Source organism: Heteronotia binoei, chromosome 21, assembly GCF_032191835.1.
Source record: "Heteronotia binoei isolate CCM8104 ecotype False Entrance Well chromosome 21, APGP_CSIRO_Hbin_v1, whole genome shotgun sequence".
NCBI classification, from domain to species: Eukaryota; Metazoa; Chordata; class Lepidosauria; order Squamata; family Gekkonidae; genus Heteronotia; species Heteronotia binoei.
Genome location: NC_083243.1, coordinates 161,901,281 through 161,920,183, shown reverse-complemented (window position 1 = coordinate 161,920,183; position 18,903 = coordinate 161,901,281). Strand labels below are relative to the sequence as shown.

The 18,903-nt window shown below is 42.7% G+C and overlaps 1 protein-coding gene across 1 annotated transcript in view; it reads right to left on the bottom strand.

Moving 5' to 3' along the window:
- HRAS (HRas proto-oncogene, GTPase) overlaps positions 1–18,703 on the bottom strand; it is an 86,206-nt gene extending 67,503 nt beyond the window's left edge. Inside the window, exon 1 of the mRNA XM_060261927.1 lies at positions 18,231–18,703. The gene's annotated coding sequence lies outside the window, so the exon portion shown is untranslated. The remainder of the gene's footprint in view (positions 1–18,230) is intronic.
- Positions 18,704–18,903: the final 200 nt, after the last annotated feature.

The following is an 18,903-nucleotide window of genomic DNA, read 5'->3' as shown; positions in this document are numbered from 1 at the left end:
ATACAAAGTTTCCTGGTGGTATAGCCAGTTTCCTTGGTGGCTATATTTGCTATGACAGAATACCATGTCATATATGCACTCAACACAATGCAAACAAAAAGGCTATTATCTCTCACATTCTCAACATTCCCACTTAACTAGGAAGAACCTCCAAGTTGATCACACCAACTGCTGAGGCAGGATGAGCAAAGGACTTCCATGCTGCCTCTGACACAAATGGCTGTTTGCAATTTGATTTCCACAGGATCTTCTGTGGATCTTCCATCAAGTTATGACAATGAAGAGGACTTACTATTCTGTGGTAGGGGGTTTTCTTCTGGTGAGAAGCAATACTGTACTATGTGTACGTTAAAAATAATAGAACTAATTTTTATTGTTAGCACTGTGAAGCTTCAGAAGGCTCACATTTTCCTCTGAGAGTTTTCCAAACAAAAGGGGTTACTGTAATTATACCTTGGAATTAGTAAATTTCTCTCTCAGCGTGAGTATTTCTTGAGTATTGAGTATTTTTGTTGAGTATCTAATTTTATTTCACACTGTTTTTAGTCCTAGTCCTGCCTTTGTTTTGGAGCTGCAACAAAGGTATATACTTAAGATGCTGCAACGTCACCCCAGAGTCGGAAACGACTGGTGCTTGCACAGGGGACCTTTCCTTTCCTTTTTTAAAAATGCTGTTTTCCGTTAATTTATTTCATAACATGTTCCTATTAGATTTTATTTCTGCTAGAAAAAACAAAACGTGAAGTCTAACCTTCAGTTGTTTTATGCACTGTAAAAAGGCCCAAGGAATAAAAAACACAAACACAAATCACCAATACAAAATCAAATGTGGACCTTTTGCTACATTTTAACTGGAGCTCTTTTTCTCTTAAGTAATGAATGATGTATTAGGCCATAAAGCCTTGACAAGTAGAATCCAACATTTCTAGCAATATTCCACAGTTACAAATTAATTCATCTGATCTCCATTTCTTCCCCTGCCCAGTCCTAATTTAATGTTCTCATCACTAGACCACACTGGATCGCCACCTATATCATAGGTTTTATACTACGCCATTTCCTCCCTTTCAGAATAAAGCGACAGACACTCTCCCTCAAAGCAGCATGTTGCTGAAATGAATAGTGTTTCTTCTTAATTTTAAATTTCTCCCTTTTTGCCCCTACCAATTTCTCCACAGTGGCCCCTTTTTGCCCCAACCACAGCTTTCCCCAAATAGAGGACAACTCTTCAAAACTCTTGCTTTATGTAATTTTTAAAGAATCTACCCAGTGAAATGTTCTCCCCCTTCCCCTTCTATCAACACAGCTGCTACAAATTGCATTAGTCTAGCAATAACCTTGCAGTTGCAGGTAACGTTGTGATGGGATTGGAAGTAACAATTAGCTAGTGGAGAGAAATATTTAACTACCAAGCTCAGCCACAGTTTGGGATCCATTGCTCTGTAGGAGGCTCCAAACATCTGCAAACATAAAGAGAACTCATTTCAAATAAGTATGTATATATTTTAAAAAGAAGAACAAGAGGCTGGATGGGTTTTCCAGCAGCCAAGGGGTGATGTATTGCTTCATTCAAGACCTAACCCAGGCATGAGGCCACACATACGGAACACACCTCCACTGTATGTTCCCTAAGAGCCCTACAGGAAGGGCAAATTCTCCCAGTTCAAGACCCCCAATGAGTTTCATTCATCAACCCTGGGAAGATACTGGGAAGATACTAATGGTTGAAAGCCAGGAGGAGGTGCCTCAACATGAAGACTAATTGCAATATCATTTCCAGTTCACAACTGTGCAGAAGCAAGCCCAGGACCGTATAAGGTAAAAAAAGAAAAAGAGGACTGTGTCTTGGATATTTAGATCTGAGTCCTGTAACTCCTTATAGATTAGCAAGATTTTTTCTATGTCTCTAACCACCCCGTAAAAAGTCTGCCATGAAAATGTTGTGATGCGACGTCACCCCAGAGTCGGAAACGACAGGTGCTTGCACGGGGGATTACCTTTACCTTTAAGGTGCTACTGGACTCGAATCTACCAACACAGCTACACAGTTGCTCTCTGAAACTATCTTGAATATTTGTTTGTGCAAGTGAATGCATGCAGTGAGAAAGCACAACTGAAAGGCATAACTTACTACCAAAAAACAAGAGTTGGCTTATGCTTTTTTGTTTTGGCAGCAGTCTCACCTTCAACACTGGGTGAAAATTGTATCACACAAGATTTTGGGCAGAGCTGCAGCCAGGACTTCTGTGTCTCTGCAGACACAGAGAGAGAGTATCCTGATTAACCTTAGTCTTGGGGCAATCCTGGTGCAACACTTAACCACAGGTAAAGCTGACATGAGCAAAGCATGCAGAACTCACACCAAGGAGCTGGGTGATTATGGTCAAGCAATGCATAGCATTACAGATGTGTCCACTCTTTAAAGATTTTAACTAGGCATTAAGTGAAACAAAAAGTTGACATCAAAACTCTTTTCACTCTTTTGAGTTCCATCAGCAAATTTATATGCAAATACCCAGTAGCCCCTTCTGGAACCAAGCAGTGCCCTAGTTTCCACATCACTCCCCCATGAATTCACCCCACTACCTAGCCTACCATAGCAAACATAAAAGTTACACAAAATTGCAAGGCTATGGTGACAAGTCTGCACTGAGAAAAGATTCTGGCTGTCAGCCTGGGCTGAGTTTGCTATATGCAAAAATCTCTGATTAGTCATGCTTCACAAATGCTTCAGAGACTGCTGTTCTCATACTATACCCAACAGTGGGGGTTGATGAAGAACCACCACAGGATTACCAAGATTCAGCAGTTACCTTCTAGCTATGTAGTCTGTTTACTTGTGCAAGTTTTTTTTAAAGGCCCAAGCTGAAAGTTTATAATGTGCGAAAGGGCCCGAAATCATGGATTGACGGTTGGGGTATGGACAATATGGGGAAACAGCCATATTGTCCTATATGGGGAAACAGCCAGGTTGAGTATCAGGAGAGAGGCTGACCACACTCTCAAAATGACAAAACTGAAACATACATTCCAACTAACTTGCAGGGGATATCAATCATTCAGTCTGACGACCAGTCTTTGAAGGAATTATAAAAACCGTTTTGTCCAGAAGTAGAGCACTTTAGAAATATGCTCTCCTATGCCTTTACATTCTCAGGTCAGTATACTTAAAGGAGCAAGAAGTCAACAGATTTAAAGAAACTTAAGCATCACATAAGAACACTGGAACAGTTCCCAAAGTTTACATCACTGCTTTGAAAGAACAGAAGTGGCATCACTTCTACTGACAAAGTTTCCTACTGACCAGAACTCTTTCCCCACCCCAAAATCATAACCTAGCTTGCTCTTGTGTCTTGAGCAGCAACCTCATACATAGAAATCTGCAACTGAGGCCTTTCATGGCATTAGCACCTGCTGATGCGTGCACATCAGCAAGCACAGCTACAAAGCCTGTTGGAAACTGGCAACCCTAGCATTTGCTCAGTCTATAAACAGGCTTGTGTTGTTTTAGTTTCAATTAAGATACATCCACAGGGCGACCATTATCTTGAGGCTGACCAAGAGATCCCAGGGAAGTTCAGAAAGTACCATGCGTTTGAATAAGCCCAACATCCTTCTCAGCTAGCAAGGCTACAAAGGAGGATAAGAGATGGCAGCTGCCTCAGCCGGGCAGTGCAATTTATATAAGTAGAGGGATACTCAAGAGTGTTGCTGAACACTTGGATAAAAATACTATAACTTCTGCACCAATATCTTCTTGTACCAAGAACACCGCTGTGGAGTTGGTGTGAGGTGGGCTTTTGGTAGTGGGTGATTCAATAATTAGGAATACAAAAAGTAGGGTCTGTGACAGGTGTTTTGACTGCATGGTGACTTGCTTGCCCTGGTGTTAAGGTTGCAGATATCACACACTATCTAGATAGGTTGATAGTGCTGGGGAGGAGGCAGCAGTCATGGTGTATGTTGGCACCATGACATTGGGAAATGTAGTCATGTGATCCTGGAGGAAAAAATCAGGTTACTAGGCAGAAAGTTAAAGGCCAGAACCTCAAAGCTAGCCAAAGTTAAAGGCCTGACATGCTAAAAGCAATGTGTTTGTTTTAACCAAATGCACTTTGGCTTTGGGCAGTTAAGAGAACCATCCCTGGGTGTCTCCCTAATTTATTTCAACTTACTGGTGACAATTAGCTAACCATATCCTGATTAGCTGATCAGTTCATGGACTGAGGCAAGGAGTCTGTAAACTTGCCCCGCTCAGGAGTGGGAGTCTGATTACTCCATCAACAATGTGGCCTACCTGGAATGGGATGGTACTTTCTCTTTCAAGCCTGCATGCAGGAACTGTGTGGTGGACCTGCATCTGATGAGCAAGAGGCTTTCTTTTATTTGCCTTTGGATGTGCTTTAAGAATACTTCTAGTCCAGTATACACTCTTATAACTTGAGCAGGTAACTAAACTGGAACATTTCCTATCTTGCAATGTCAGGAGTTAACTTACTGAGAGCTGGCAGATAACCTCAGAAGAGAACTGGGAAACTGAAAAAGCCTCTGGTAACAGGTTTAGCACTTGTGGGACACCTGGCTGGTCCAGATGACTGTGGTTTCTGTGCTTGGGAGCAGGAGTGGCTGTGGTTTCAGTGCCTTGGAGGAGGAGGAGGAGGGCTCTCAAGTACCTTACACAGGAGAAAAGCCATCATGATTTGGGGAACCTCATGTTTGGAACAAGTCAGTCCAAATGGATGATTGCACACTCAGGGTAATAGTGAGGAGCATAATAGAACTTGGAAGTAAGGGGAGAATGGCAACTGAGGGCCATGTGTGGTAACCAAGGGGGCGAGGGAGATAAGTGTTACTAAGGGGCAGAGGGAGGTGAGAATTACTGGAGAGGGAAACACATTGTAGGTGGCAATTAAACATGGGCATGAACCAAACCATGAATCGTGATTTGTGCATGAATTGGGCTGATTTAATGGTTTGATCCAAACTGGTCTGAACCTTGGTGCTTCATTTGGTTTCTTTTTACAGCTTTTTTCCCCAAAAAAGTCTGGTACTGATTCAATGACTTCCAAGCAATGCTGGGGACAGACTTCTGGGAGCTCTAGAAACATCCATAGCAGTTTGACTGGCAGCTCCAGGAGCCAATCACAGAGCTCCCATTCTACAGCTTGAAGAGTTGTTGTGAGAGCTGAAGTTGAGCTTTCCTGGGGGAACCTGCTTTGGGGGGAGGGGGCTATAACTCAGGCATTCCAAATCCAATCTTTGCCAAACTTGAGACCCAGTGGAGGAGAGCCTATTTAAGATTTCCAGTGTGTTCTATGCCTCCCAAACCAAATGAAACATGAACCAGGTCAGATATCAAATGAATCACAAAATGAAATGAGCCACCATTTCCCCTGGTTCATGCCCATCCCTAGTGCCAATGCTGGAAGTCTCCATGACAAGATGGGGGAGCTGGACTGCTTGGTGCTCAATGGAAATTAAGATATGGTAGGTATCTCAGAAACATGGTGAAATTGGGAAAATATATGGAATACAGTCATTCCTGGGTATAAATTCTACAAGAAAAACACAGAGGGACAACGTTGGGTGAGGTGTCACATTGTACATCAAAGTATGCACAAAATCTACGAAATTACAAAACATCAGGGGAATTGGCTCCCCAACATAAACAATATAGGTGAAAATACTATCGCCCACCTGATCAAACCCTTGAGCTGATATCGAGATGGAGATGGAAACAAGGAAGATAATGAATGCAGATAATATTATACTGGGAGATTTCAATTAACCCCACAATGACTGGGTAAACATGCTCAAGTCATGCTGTAGAAATGAGATTTCTGGACATCATAAATGACTGAACTGGAACAGTTAGTCACACAGCCAACCAGAGGTGTAGTGATCTTGGATGTGGTTTTGACTGGGTCTCAAGACCTGGTGAGAGATGCAAAGATTGCTACACCAACTGGGAACAGTGACCACAATCCTATTAAGTTCAGCATTCATAACAATGGAAAGTTGTGATAGTTGAAAGTTGAAAGGAAAAACAGCCACTCACTTGCACCTATGGGAGTTCCAGCACCCAATCATCTTTGAGAAGGAGGGTGGAATGTCAGAGGAAACATAGCAGTTCAGTTCTGCCTCAGGGAGAGAGTAGTGAGAGCTCAGGTCTGGCTCAGGAAAAGAGCAGGCTGGGTGAAATCTGCCTGGTAATGTGGCAGAGTGGTTTGCCTCTGCTTCTGACAGAGAATAGAGTACCAAATTGTTAGGCTTGTCTCTGGTAATGAGCAGATCTGGTGCCATTTAGTCTGACTCTTGGGAGAAGGCAGGCTGGTGGGGTGGAATCCTCTGTGTGTGTGTGTGTGTGAGTTAGTATCTGACCTAGTGGCTAACTGGTAAAAGCCTGTTCATGTTTGAAGTATGAAAGAAAAATGAAACTACTCTTTAAACTAATGTGCCCCAGCCAGGTTTCTCTTTTGTCTATTTGGAGACCTGTGCTGCAGATCTGTTCCTTGAAACCTACTTGTAAATAGGTCTTCTTTGATGTTAATATATAATTCCTACCTCAGTGACCTTGAGATTCTACTTGTGCACCATAAAACTTACCTTACAGCAGCAAATCCAAAGCCTATATACTTGCTACCTTTAAAGCACCTGGTGACTGAGGGAAAGGCTTATAGTTTAGAATAAACTTGGGTCCCTCAGAATCATAGCAGGGTGTGTGAGTTTCCCTCAGCTGATAGAAAAAGCCTGTCACAAAAGTCCCAAACTGTAACATCTGGTTTCAAAAGAGAGAACTTGACAAAAATGAGAATAGCTAAAAGGAAGTTGGAAGAGAATCACAAGAAAGTCAAATCTCCAGAGGATCTGTGAAAGCTATTTAAAACCACACTAATTGAAACCCATATAGAATGCATTTCACAGGTTAGGAAAGGCATTGCCAATCAATGTTCCCTCTAAGATCAGTTAGTGTGAGTTAGCTCACAGTTTTTTAGCCTCCAGCTCACACATTTTTGTCTTAGCTCAGGAAAAATGGCCCCAGAATCAAACTAATTTATGCAGTAGCTCACAACTTTAATGCCAGTAGCTCACAAAGAAGAATTTTTGCTCACAGGACTCCACAACTTAGAGGGATTATTGTTGCCAAGTCTAAAAGAATGCTGTGGGGTTAACACAAATCAAGGAAGCTAAAAATGTAAAGAGGTTTTTTTAAAAAGTGGAAGGTCTGTCCCAATTAACTGAACAGAATGGACCATATTCTATGGCAAAATAAATGTAAGTCAATAATTAAGCATGCAAAAAGAGTTTTTGAGGAACAGGTTGCTGAAAGTGTCAGGACAATTTTTTTTTTGTAATTTATCACAAGCTGCCTGAGAAGCAGTTTGGCCTCTGGATTACAAAGAGGAAAAGGGACTTTTAAAGTAAAAAGGGCAGATGGCAGAACTCAATGAATTTTTTGCTTCTAGGTTCACTATGGAAAGTATGGGGCATGTACCCATGCCACAGAAACTATTTGCAGAAAGTCTGAAAAACTGAATCAACTTGAGGTGATGAGAGATGAGATTCTAGACCAGGGGTGGCCAAACTGTGGCTCAGGAGCCACATGCGGCTCTTTCATACATATTGTGTGGCTCCCAAAGGTCAAGGATGAACTTAATGCAAGTTTACTCTCAAGTAAACGTGCTTAGCATTGGGACCTCAGCCTCTGAGCACTGACCCATAAGTAGGGAACTATTTCTGCCATGTGTGAAGCAGAGAAGGGGAAATAGACTGAGAATAAAATGGTCAATATTGTAATACTCCTGCATAGATCTATGGTGTGGCCTCATTTGGAATACTGTGTACAGTTCTGGTCACTGTATCTCAAAAATGACATCACAGAGCTGGAAAAAGTACAGAAGAGAGCGAGATAATTAGGAGGTTGGAGTACCTTTCCTATGAGGAAAGGCTGAAGAATTTGGGACTTTTCCGTTTAGAAAAGAGACAACTAAGGGGGGATATGATAGAGGGGCTTATAAAATTATTCATCGGATGGAAAGAGTTAACAAAGAGAAATTTCTCTCTCCTCAAAGACTGGAACTCAAGAGCATCTAGTAAAGCTGATGGGTAGTAGGTTCAGGACAGATACAGTACACAGAGATTGATTAAAATGGGAAACTGCCAGAGGATGTAGCGATGGCCAAAGGAATAAACAACTTTAAAAGGAGATTAGATAGTCACAGACGCTAGGTCTATCGGTGGCTACTAGTCATGGTGACTGAGGGAACCTCCACATTCAGAGGCACTAAACCTCTGAATCCCAAAGCAAGGAGGCAACCCCAGGCAAAGGTCTGTTGTTGGCCCTCCAGAGGAACTGACTGGCCACTGTGCAGACCAAAATTTGAATCCCTACTCTGCCATGGATGCTTGCTGGGTGACCTTGAGCCAGTCACATAATCTCAGCCTAACCTACCTCAGAGGGTTGCTGTGAGGATACAATGGAGGCAAGAGCAATATAATGTTGCTTTTGGTCCCTTATGGGGAGAAAGGCAGGGTATAAATGAAAGAAATGAACAAACCCACCTTTGCTTTCTTCCCTTTCCTATCTGTATGCCCTTTCTCTCCAACCCTCCCATTCACTGTTTAATTCTTCTATTCATATGGGCATAGCTAAAAAGACTCCTGTGGTACCTTAAGAACAGGGCCCAGACCTAGACTGTCCGGCACCCTAAGCAAGGCTAACTTCTAGCGCTCCCCCCACCCCCGCACTGATAACGTCACCGAGTTACATGAGGGCACCAAGGCCGGCGCCCTAGACAATCATCTAGTTCGCCTAGTGGAGGGTCGGCCCTGCTTAAGAACTGAAAAGTTAATTGTACTAAGCCTGAAGCACAAATTTATTGTGTAAAGCACACAGCCACACTAAGGGAAAGTATACAGCATTTCTACAGCATCATCTAAGACAACAAAATTTTAATGCAGGAAATCCCTCTGAGATGTTATATATTAAGGTCAACTTGCAGAGGTCAGATAGCTGTATCTGCGCTTGTCTGACCACAGCCCAGCCTCCTTTGAGCACTGACCCATTGCATCCATAAAGTGAATTGCATCACCAATGTAATGGTTCCTGTGTCAGGTCCTGGGGAGAAAAATGGAGACCTTACTTTGAGCAGTATAGACAACATGCCAACTTCAGCCAGAACAGCATGGAGTTAGCCCCACAACATGACAAATCCAATCACTGGCAAGCAGCTGGATTCAACAGCAACATTCTCCTGGGTATTCTACCACACACAAATGCCTTTAAAAGTTATACTGAATATAGCTGCATCTAACAAAACACACACTTAGTGTTCAAACAGGTACCTTATTTGTAGGACAGTGTCACATGTAAGTATTCAATCAAAAGCGGTACCTCCCAGCATTATCTCAGATCTCTGCCAAAAATGGGGCAGTAGGAACTTGGTGGACAACTATATGTCAAAATGCTGAAAGCCCCAATTCAAATACAATCAGAACAACATATCAGAGCAAGCAGCACAAATTCCCTTTGCAATTCCTGACAATCAAACATCCCAGAGCTTTGATACATACAACAAAACAGCAGGGGGGCCCAAAGAAAATCATGTACCATTCACCTACAGAAACAGACAGCATCGGAGAAACACTTCCACATACATAGACTGTTCAAGTGCACATATTTTAAAGAGACATGATAAACTCAAAGATAGACATTTTCACAAGCAAAGCGTCCATACTTAGATCATAATGTAAATATAGAACTAACACTAGCCACAACCTGTATTTGATTTCTCTTGTATTCTGTATTACATTTTTCAGCATCATGCCCAAAATCAGTCTTACTGTTCTATCCTCAACATGTGAAAATGCCACTGAAGTTGTAACTGCATAGCAATTAGTACCTGAATGTTATATTGATTAATGTTTTATTGTTGTTTTACTATGAATTGGTTTTTTTATTACAAATTGTAAGCTGCCCTGAGCCTGCCTCAGTGGGGAGGGCAGGATATAAATCGAATAAACCTAACCTAATCTATCCTTAAACCTACTTCCTAGTTGAATATACATGAGAGTACAATCTAAAGTAGATTGCTTCAGGAAAACTGTCATGCCATGTCCCTGTAAACTTTAATTTAAGGTAACAGCAATGCCTAGAGCTTAGCCACATGATAATTTTTGATACTGATAATGGAAAAATTACTACAGTAGTACTAGAACTTTTCAATACTGAAAGCAAGCTTCTGCCAAACAGTTTTTTCCTTTAATTTTCCAAAGCTTTTTACTTAATCTGATTCTAGATATAGACCTCTTCACAAATTATGCAGCAATAAATTTGTCTTTACCAACAGGTGTCCACTCAACAAGGAATGACAGCCAATCCCAATGATGAGATTCTTGTAAATAGTGATTATGATTTTCCAGCAATATCTGAGAAATAATGAAATTAGCAATCTGATGGATTCCATTCAACTGACTGGGAAGCCATGAAAAAACATCAGGGCTTTTTCTGAGCAGTAACACAGCACCAACTGGCTTGGTGTAAGGGAGTGTGGCCTAATATGCAAATCAGTTCCTGCTGGGCTTTTTCTACAAAAAAAAAAGCCCTGTATACCACACACTAGAGGAAAGTGGTAACACTGCACAGCAACCTTACACCTCCCAACTTCGCCATTCATTTTGATATCAATCCAGAGACAATAAGCACAATTTCTCTAGCTGTAAACTTTTGGGGGGTGGGGATAATATGCAGCCACTTTAAAGAATAAGATAAATGAGAAGGCATCTTAATGAAAAATTAAAATGAAAGAGAAAGAAAACTGGGGGAGTAAAAATGATGTGGCTATCATGACAGTCAAGAGAAAACAGAACCCAGAAGTGACAGATTCAGCATGACAGTTATGTTCCAACTGGAAAAGAACACAATTTATCTACTGAACAAAACAAAGCAAGCCCAGGAAAGTTAAAAGTATTCAAGATGTTCTTTGATTGTAACAAGGAGATTAATCAATTTACTGGATTAAATATCCATTCAATATCCATGGTGATGGAAAGAGCTCCTTGGCAGTCTCTCATCTGGAGAGCCAGTTTGGTGTAGTGGTTAAGTGTGCAGACTCTTATCTGGGAGAACCGGGTTTGATTCCCCACTCCTCCACTTGCACCTGCTGGAATGGCCTTGGGTCAGCCATAGCTCTGGCAGAGGTTGTCCTTGAAAGGGCAGCAGCTGTGAGAGCCCTCTCCAGCCCCACCCACCTCACAGGGTGTTTGTTGTGGGGGAGGAAGGTAAAGGAGATTGTGAGCCGCTCTGAGACTCTTCGGAGTGGAGGGCGGGATATAAATCCAATATCTTCTTCTTCATCATCATCCAAGCATTAATGAGGGCTGCCTTGTTTAGCTCCTGAGATCTGATGAGATTGGGCTAGCCCAAGCCATCCAAGTGAGGATGCAGTGTCTGTTTTGTATAATCAATCAAAATGCTATTTTATAAAAACTGCTGGATTACAAGCAAGTGAAATTTAAATGTATTCAAACTGCTTCCACTTTTCATCTAACCACAGTTTCAATACTGATAGAGAAGGATTAGACCAGGGATGAGGAACGTCAGGCCCGAGGGTCATTTACGACCCTCGAGATCAGTTGGTCTGGTCCTTGGGGATTGCTGGGCTGAGCCCCCCCCCCCCTCTCATGGACATTGTGAAGGACTGCTGCTGGAATATGTGGGTGCCTTTAAAGGTCTGCTGGGAGCAGCTGAAGGGAGGGAGGGAGGGCTGGTGGGGGGTGGGAGCCAGCTACTACAAGTTAAATTTGCACTTGATAATCCCAGATGGTGCGGCCTAATATGCTAATGAACGTGTGACCTAATATGCTAATATTAGGGATGTGGTCTAATATGCCTGGACCTAGGCATTTGCCTAGGGGGGCAGGCCAGGGCGTGTGTGTGTGTGTGCTGAATTAGACTCTCCCCATGTGACTTCAAATAGAAAAACAATTATTTGCATTAATTTTGCCGGCCAGAATCCTTCTCCTTCGACAGAGCACTGTTTTTAAGTTGATAATTTTGTATGGCCCGCAAAAGATGTTATAAATATCCAAATGGTCCTTGGCAGAAAAAAGGTTCCCACCCTGGATTAGACATATATACAACAATATACACCAAGAATAGGCAGTTCTTTACTGTAAATCATCAGAATGATGTAACAATGTAAGTTTTGTTATCTATGAACTTAGCATATGGGTCCACCAACACCTTTCCAGGCACCTGCCCAGTGTTTTTAGAAAGTAGGCAGAACCCAGCAGGGCTTCTGATTGGCTGTACAGATTATTTAAAAACATTGTTGTGGCAGCAGCTGACAGCACAGCACATGGTGCTAACTGAAGATAAGCTACAGCAGCCATTTTGTGGCTGGCTCCATCTCCTGCCACAGTCAATTTGTGGATGTGCCCACCACTCTGTGTTAGGATTTTGAAGGTGGCCACAGGCTCAAAAAGTCTGGGGAACCCCACCCCCCACATCAGCTCCTATCCACTGAGACCTTGTAAAACAAATACCAAATCCAATGTTATACAAAGGTCTCCTTCACTGCACAAGCAGGTGAAGCAAAGGTCAGAACAGCAAGGAGTTCCAGTTTAGATGTTTAACCTTCTCATGTTTAACCGGCCATCCTAAGTGTGAAGTGCTTATGGATAAAACATACACCATTTCATTTCCTGGAATTCCTGTTGCAGAGTCTGGTAATCTGGGAAGCACACATTAGAAGTCATTAGACATAACACACATTGAAAATTAGTTTATCCCATGTAAGGCCATCACTACAAAGAGTTCGTACATTCACACAAATCACTGTCCAAGACTGGGGAACAGAGAATACCTTTCTGGCTTTGAAACGTAGGTAGCTTCCTAGACACAATTAGGTCTCTAGCCCTCATTAGATTTGCAAATATCCAGTTCTATTGTGCATAAACTAATATATAAGATCATCTCTCTGAATACACAGTAGCAGAGATACTGACTATCCCATTCTGTGGCTGCTTCATCTTGCATTTGTAATCACTATTCCTGCATCCTTCATGAAAAGAGATTATTTCTATGAACTTAATGCATTTTCTAAATGCATTAGAAACCTAGAAATCAATTAGTTGGGATTCTGAAGGAGCAATGCTCCAGTTTGCCTTTGCCACCAGACTGTCTTCTCATCCTCAGAAACATCAGCTAAAGCAGTTGGCCTTGCACGCAGACTCCCTTGCCATTATGTCTGCTGTAATGATAGTAGGCTCTATAAGCGGAATCAGCCATTAACCCTTCTATTAGCACCCAGGAATGGCTCTGAGCCTCTTTCTCACTGCAGAAGTTCCTTATGATTTCTGACAACCACTTAAGAGCATCACAAGACCAGCATTCTCTTGGGGATCAACACTGCTGTGAATATCTATTAAACTAGGGGGGGATCAGCAGCAGAGGTTCAATAAGCAACATAGGAGTTGTGTTTAAAACTGAGGATATTATAAATGAATATGCAGAAGACTGGGAGAATCTGAGATGTGCTAAATTGTCTATCGTAAAATATGTACTATATGTCTTAGAGTGTTTTTTTTTCTGGGAGAAGGGCTTTTTTCTGGGGGAATGTGGAAGAACAACGTTCCAGAACCTCGTTGTAGAAACAAAACTCTCAAAAAATGTTTAAAAGTTCACAAGGGGCACTGTGTGTTTCTCCTTCATTTCCCTCTTGAGAATTTCGGCACCTCTTTTTCCAGAATAAAAGCCCTGGATATGGAATGGGGTGAGAGGGAGGCAATCTTCCCAAAGGGAGGAGCAGGAAGACACTTTTCAATGTAAGTGACCCTTTGCATATGGGACAAATTTGGTTCTAAACACACAATCAGCTTAGAAAACCAAACAAATTTAAAGTCATGTTCTATTCTTTGCAACAAAATTATCATTTTACAACATTCTGAATGCTACTGTATCAGCAAAACAAAAGCAATATGCCTAGTATTATTTACATGCCACCAACTGTGCACATGGGTTTTTATGGAGTAGTATAAGGCAACACCTAGTACTTCCCCAAGAAGCTGAACAGCTATATTTAAAGGAAGAAGGAAAATAACAGAAAGGAATGAGAAAGATGAGGGTATGTGAAGGTGGAGCCTGGGCTGTGAAAATCAGGTAGCTGTGAAATTTCCTGACCTTTACAATGCCAAGCTAGAACACTGTACTTACAAGCTGCCACACACTGTTAACACCAATAACTGAGTAATAGCAGCTCTGCTGGATCTGAACAAGGGCCCAGTATCCTATTTCTGAACAAGAGGTGAAGGCAACAGCCCACCCTCATTGACCCCAACCATAATAACTGGTATTCAGCAATAAGTTATCTGATACCTAACTACAAAGCTAGGCAAAGTTCACTTCAGGCCATTGTTTCTTGATATAGGAGTGCAAACCCAGGTTTTAATATGTCTAAGAATGTAGCAGATACCTGTTTCTCAAAGATTACGTAGAACACAGAGACCTCCATGTTCTCTTTCCTACATTACATCTATCTCATCAAGGTGGTAGAGGTTAAAAAACATTCAGAGTTTATTTCCCTTAAAATAGTACAAAACGAAACAGAATAATACGTGTTACTTAATACTATGGGGGGGGGGGGGAATACACACACAAAAAATGATAGAGCAACTCCAAGCTATTATCTGAACACAAAACTCTGCTATAGAATAGATTAATAAACATTTTCATGGAACATAACTGATAATGTTTCTTAAATAAAACGAATATGATGGTCATCCCCCATTCCATCAATCCCTGCCCAAATAAATTCATTATTGTTCATGCACAGCCATAATGAAAAGCAATCATGATACACTGAGAGAATAGCGGGAGAGGGCAGCAAAATGCAATATGTATCTAATACAGCATTTCAAGAACCCCAGCAGTTTCATTCTTAGAAGACCTTAAAGCAGGGGTGTCAAACATCTGGCCTGGGGGCCGAATCAAGCCCTCAGAGGGCTCCTATCAAGCCCCTGAGCAACTGGCTGTCATCTGCTTCCTTCTGCATAACAGCTTGCTTTGCCAGGCTTGCTCAATCACACAGGAGCTAAATAGCAAAACCCCTATTTTCTCCATTGGCTGAGGCTCCTCCTCTTTAATTGTGTGTCCTTTATAAAGTTTCTATCTCTGCTGCCTAATGGGAACACACACAGTCCAGCCCAGCCCTCTAACGTCTCATTTATGTCAGATCCGGCCCTCATAACAAATGAGTTTGACACCCCTGCCCTAAGGGGTTTCCAGAATGGCTGCCAATACAACATTTCTTAATATTTCTCTGTTTAATATAATAAACTCAAGTATAAATAAGAGTTTTCATTTTTATTTAATATAAATGCCAGAAAAAAATTGCACCAAAGTTTTATCTACATTTTTTATTCCTTGTTTTATTCTCCCAATCGTCGCCTTCCCATCCGTTAACCAATGTAAGAACAATTCCAACTTTCCATAAGACTATGGGTTTTGTTATGAATTTTAGATACTTACGGTAACTACATAACCATTCAAATTCCCCATCACAGATAAAACGGGTTATCATGAAAATCTAGATGAAAAAACTTCTACAGTTCAAGCCAAGCTCAAGCTGTTTTAGCTGCCAGTAAAGTGTGATGAATTCATTTCCCCCTCTCTTAATACACAAGTGTGCACAGCTATGTTTTCCAGAAGAGAAAAAAAAGTATATGAAAAACAGCTTCATGTCCATAGTAAATCTCATTATGTGCATATATGCACATCAACAAAATTAAAGGAAAATGCTTCTCCAACTCCACTTGCAACTGTTTTCCTGAAAACTGCTAGACTAATATTTTGTGAGCTGCATTCTCATTTTTCAACAATTTGCTCATTCATCCATCATTTACTTCCAAAAGAAAAGAATCCCCTATCAAAACAATGTAGCAACAGAATTAACTCTCTTATCTAGACTTGGTCTTTTTCTAGAGTCAAGGATAAACCCCAATAAGATGGGCATGTATTTGAGGAATTACCACGTTGCTGAACTTTTTTCTGACATTTACTAATCAGACACATTTAGTGCATTCGATAAATGCTTATTTCCCAAAAGTTACATTAAGCTACACCAAAATGGTCATGAAATTGATGGGTTGCCAACAGCCAAATGCTATTTAAGAGAGAATAATATAACACAAGGGACTGTGGAGCAGTGACTCCTACTTCCATGGGTGGGGCTCACAGGTGGGTTTTGAATAAAGACTTTCCCACTGGGAGTCACTACATGCTTAGACAGTGGCCAGATCCCACCGCCTGGAATGACTTTTGTCTTTAGCAACAGGATGTGAACCTCTCCCACACTACTTCTACAGGGAATAAACACATTCCTATCCTGGCTCAGCTGACTGAAATTAGTGCTTAGTTCAAAAGGAAGTATCACAGAAACCTGTTTAAAATGCTTATAACCTGACAGTCAAATTTCATGATCTAGTAGCAATTTACTCTCAGCTCAGTAGTGTTTGTGGGGAAAACAACACATTATTTCACATTCTTAGGCATCCTTTGTCAAACTGCTGATGGCACTAGGGGCAATCAGAAACCAGGCATTTTTTAAGCCATAAGCCCAAACACAGAGTAAATGGGTCCTCAGGAACTATTAACAAGTGACAGTTTGCAGCATCAGTAATAGCATCACCTAGAAAGAAGGAAGCCATGTTGACCCCTCCTCAATCAATGCACTGTCGTACCTGAAAGCCACAAAATACTGAAAAACAATATATATTTAAAAGGAACTGGGAATCCAAAGAGGCAACAGAAGTAACACGTAAATCTTTGCAAAAACAACACTGCAGTTTAAGCTCTTTTCCCTCAAAAGCTTTCAGAACCATAAAGAGACACTAGACATCAGAGATACTCCTGTTTGCACATGCCAAAAGGACAGCAGCCACCTGGATCTGCCACTGTAACTAAACTTACTTCACATCTCAGACCACTCCCTAAAGTGCAGATGGGTGCCACAGTGAGAACATAAAAGTAGTCAGAGACCTGGAAAAGCCAGGTAGGACAGGGGTCGCCTTTGGAAGAAGAAAACAAACAGGCAACGGCAGTGTCACAGCCAGCTGACCGGGGGTTTCTTCTGGAGGATGCAGTGCCCCTCCCATTTTCCCCCCATGTTCTCTGGCCTGACAGGAAGTGTTTACAGAAAGCAGAGTCATTGTAAACCTAGGCAGGGAGACAAGCAAGCAGGTGATTCTTAACCCTCAATGCCCAAGGGTGTCAAAATTTCGGAATACAGCAAATCCACAGTACAGGGGAAGTGGAAACCCTGGGGGCTGACTTCCTGATGCAAACAGATGTCCCATGGCATAGCATCACGGCATGCAATAAAGGAATTACCACACTGGGGCACCAAAAGGAAAACATTAGCCTGTTGCCACATAATCTGCAAGCAAGCCTCACCCTATAACATACATACCCAGAGGAGGACTGACAACAAAGGGGAGGAGTCCGTAAGAATAAACCCAGGGTAGAATAGTATGAGTGCCTACTCCCCCAGTCTCTTAACACAGAGTCATCCTTGCCCTCCAGCCACAAACAGACACACCCCACTACATCCCAGTTCGTTGATTTCTCACTCACACACAGCACGAGGCCATTTCCTTAATACTCACAGCCAAAGTTGCTTCCCAACTCACCCTATTGAGATCTGTGATTCTCTCCACACTTGCGTAAAGTGTCTCCCCCACAAAACGGCTACTCCTGCAACCTACCCTTCCCTCTGCACATACGACCCTGACGACTTTCTCTTTACTCTTAGGAACTGGTTTGGCCTTCACAGTTGACTTTGGAGACTCAGATTATCAGCTGCTGCAGCTTCTGCTGACCTCCAGAAAGAGATGCCGTAAAGGCAGCCCGCCTTTTTTACTCCTGCTTGAGAAACCAAGCCCTGCAACGCCAAGCCAGCAAGACCCCAGTGTATACACATGATTCCTGGGACACATTGTCAGAGCCACTGCAGTGCCTGTTACTACACCCACTGACTTGAACATTCCCAGGAGAGTGTGAGAAGAGACCAGGACGCCCACAAATCTATATTAATTTCATGTCTGCCTTCCCTAGGCTCTTGCTGCTGGTACAAATTATTCTGCGATCAAAAAAGAAAAACCAACGGTCGGAGAACGTCCTCCCCGGCCAGGTCCAAATAGCCAAAGATATTGGCGGTAGCGGGTTTACTTACCCACCAGGATGTCTTCCTTACAAGGTAGAAGAGTAATGCTGCACTTTCTCGGGGGCTTTCTAAAGGAAGCGTAGGGAGGGAGATGCAAAGTTTGCATGGGGGGTGGGGAGAGAGAAATCCCTCTAGACAGATCCTGTGTCCCTTAGCCTCCGAGAGGCTTTTTGCGCTTAGTCAATGATCTGTTGGCTCGTTGCAACGGTGAACTTTCCACCTAGGCGGCGGAGGAGCCCCCTGCTTGCAGCGCCCTCCCCGCATTGGCACCAGACCGCCCGCTCAGTCAGGAGCTGCTGCTGTTGCGGTGGCGAAGGCTTGGACAATGTATGCGTGTGCACCAGACGACTTCCACCAGCGAGCGATCAGCACACGCCCAAACTCCGCTCACCACCCCCTAATCACTCACAACCTCCTAGAGCAGCTGATAGGTGCTTCAGCGCTACCCTCTGGCGGCCGACAGCGGATCCCCCGCTACTCCGACCTCGTGGTGGGCTGCGGAGCCTGCCAATCAAGCTGAGAGCTGCCTTTCCCTAGGCCCGCCCACTACTGCTGCTGCTTTGGCCTGGGCGCTGAGAGGTCCGTGGGTGCTCGAGGGGGGAGGGACGGAGGAGGAAACGAGCGTAGTGAGCAGGGAGGGGAATGGCCTCGCTTAGTGCTTATTTTTAGAGCTGGCTGGGTT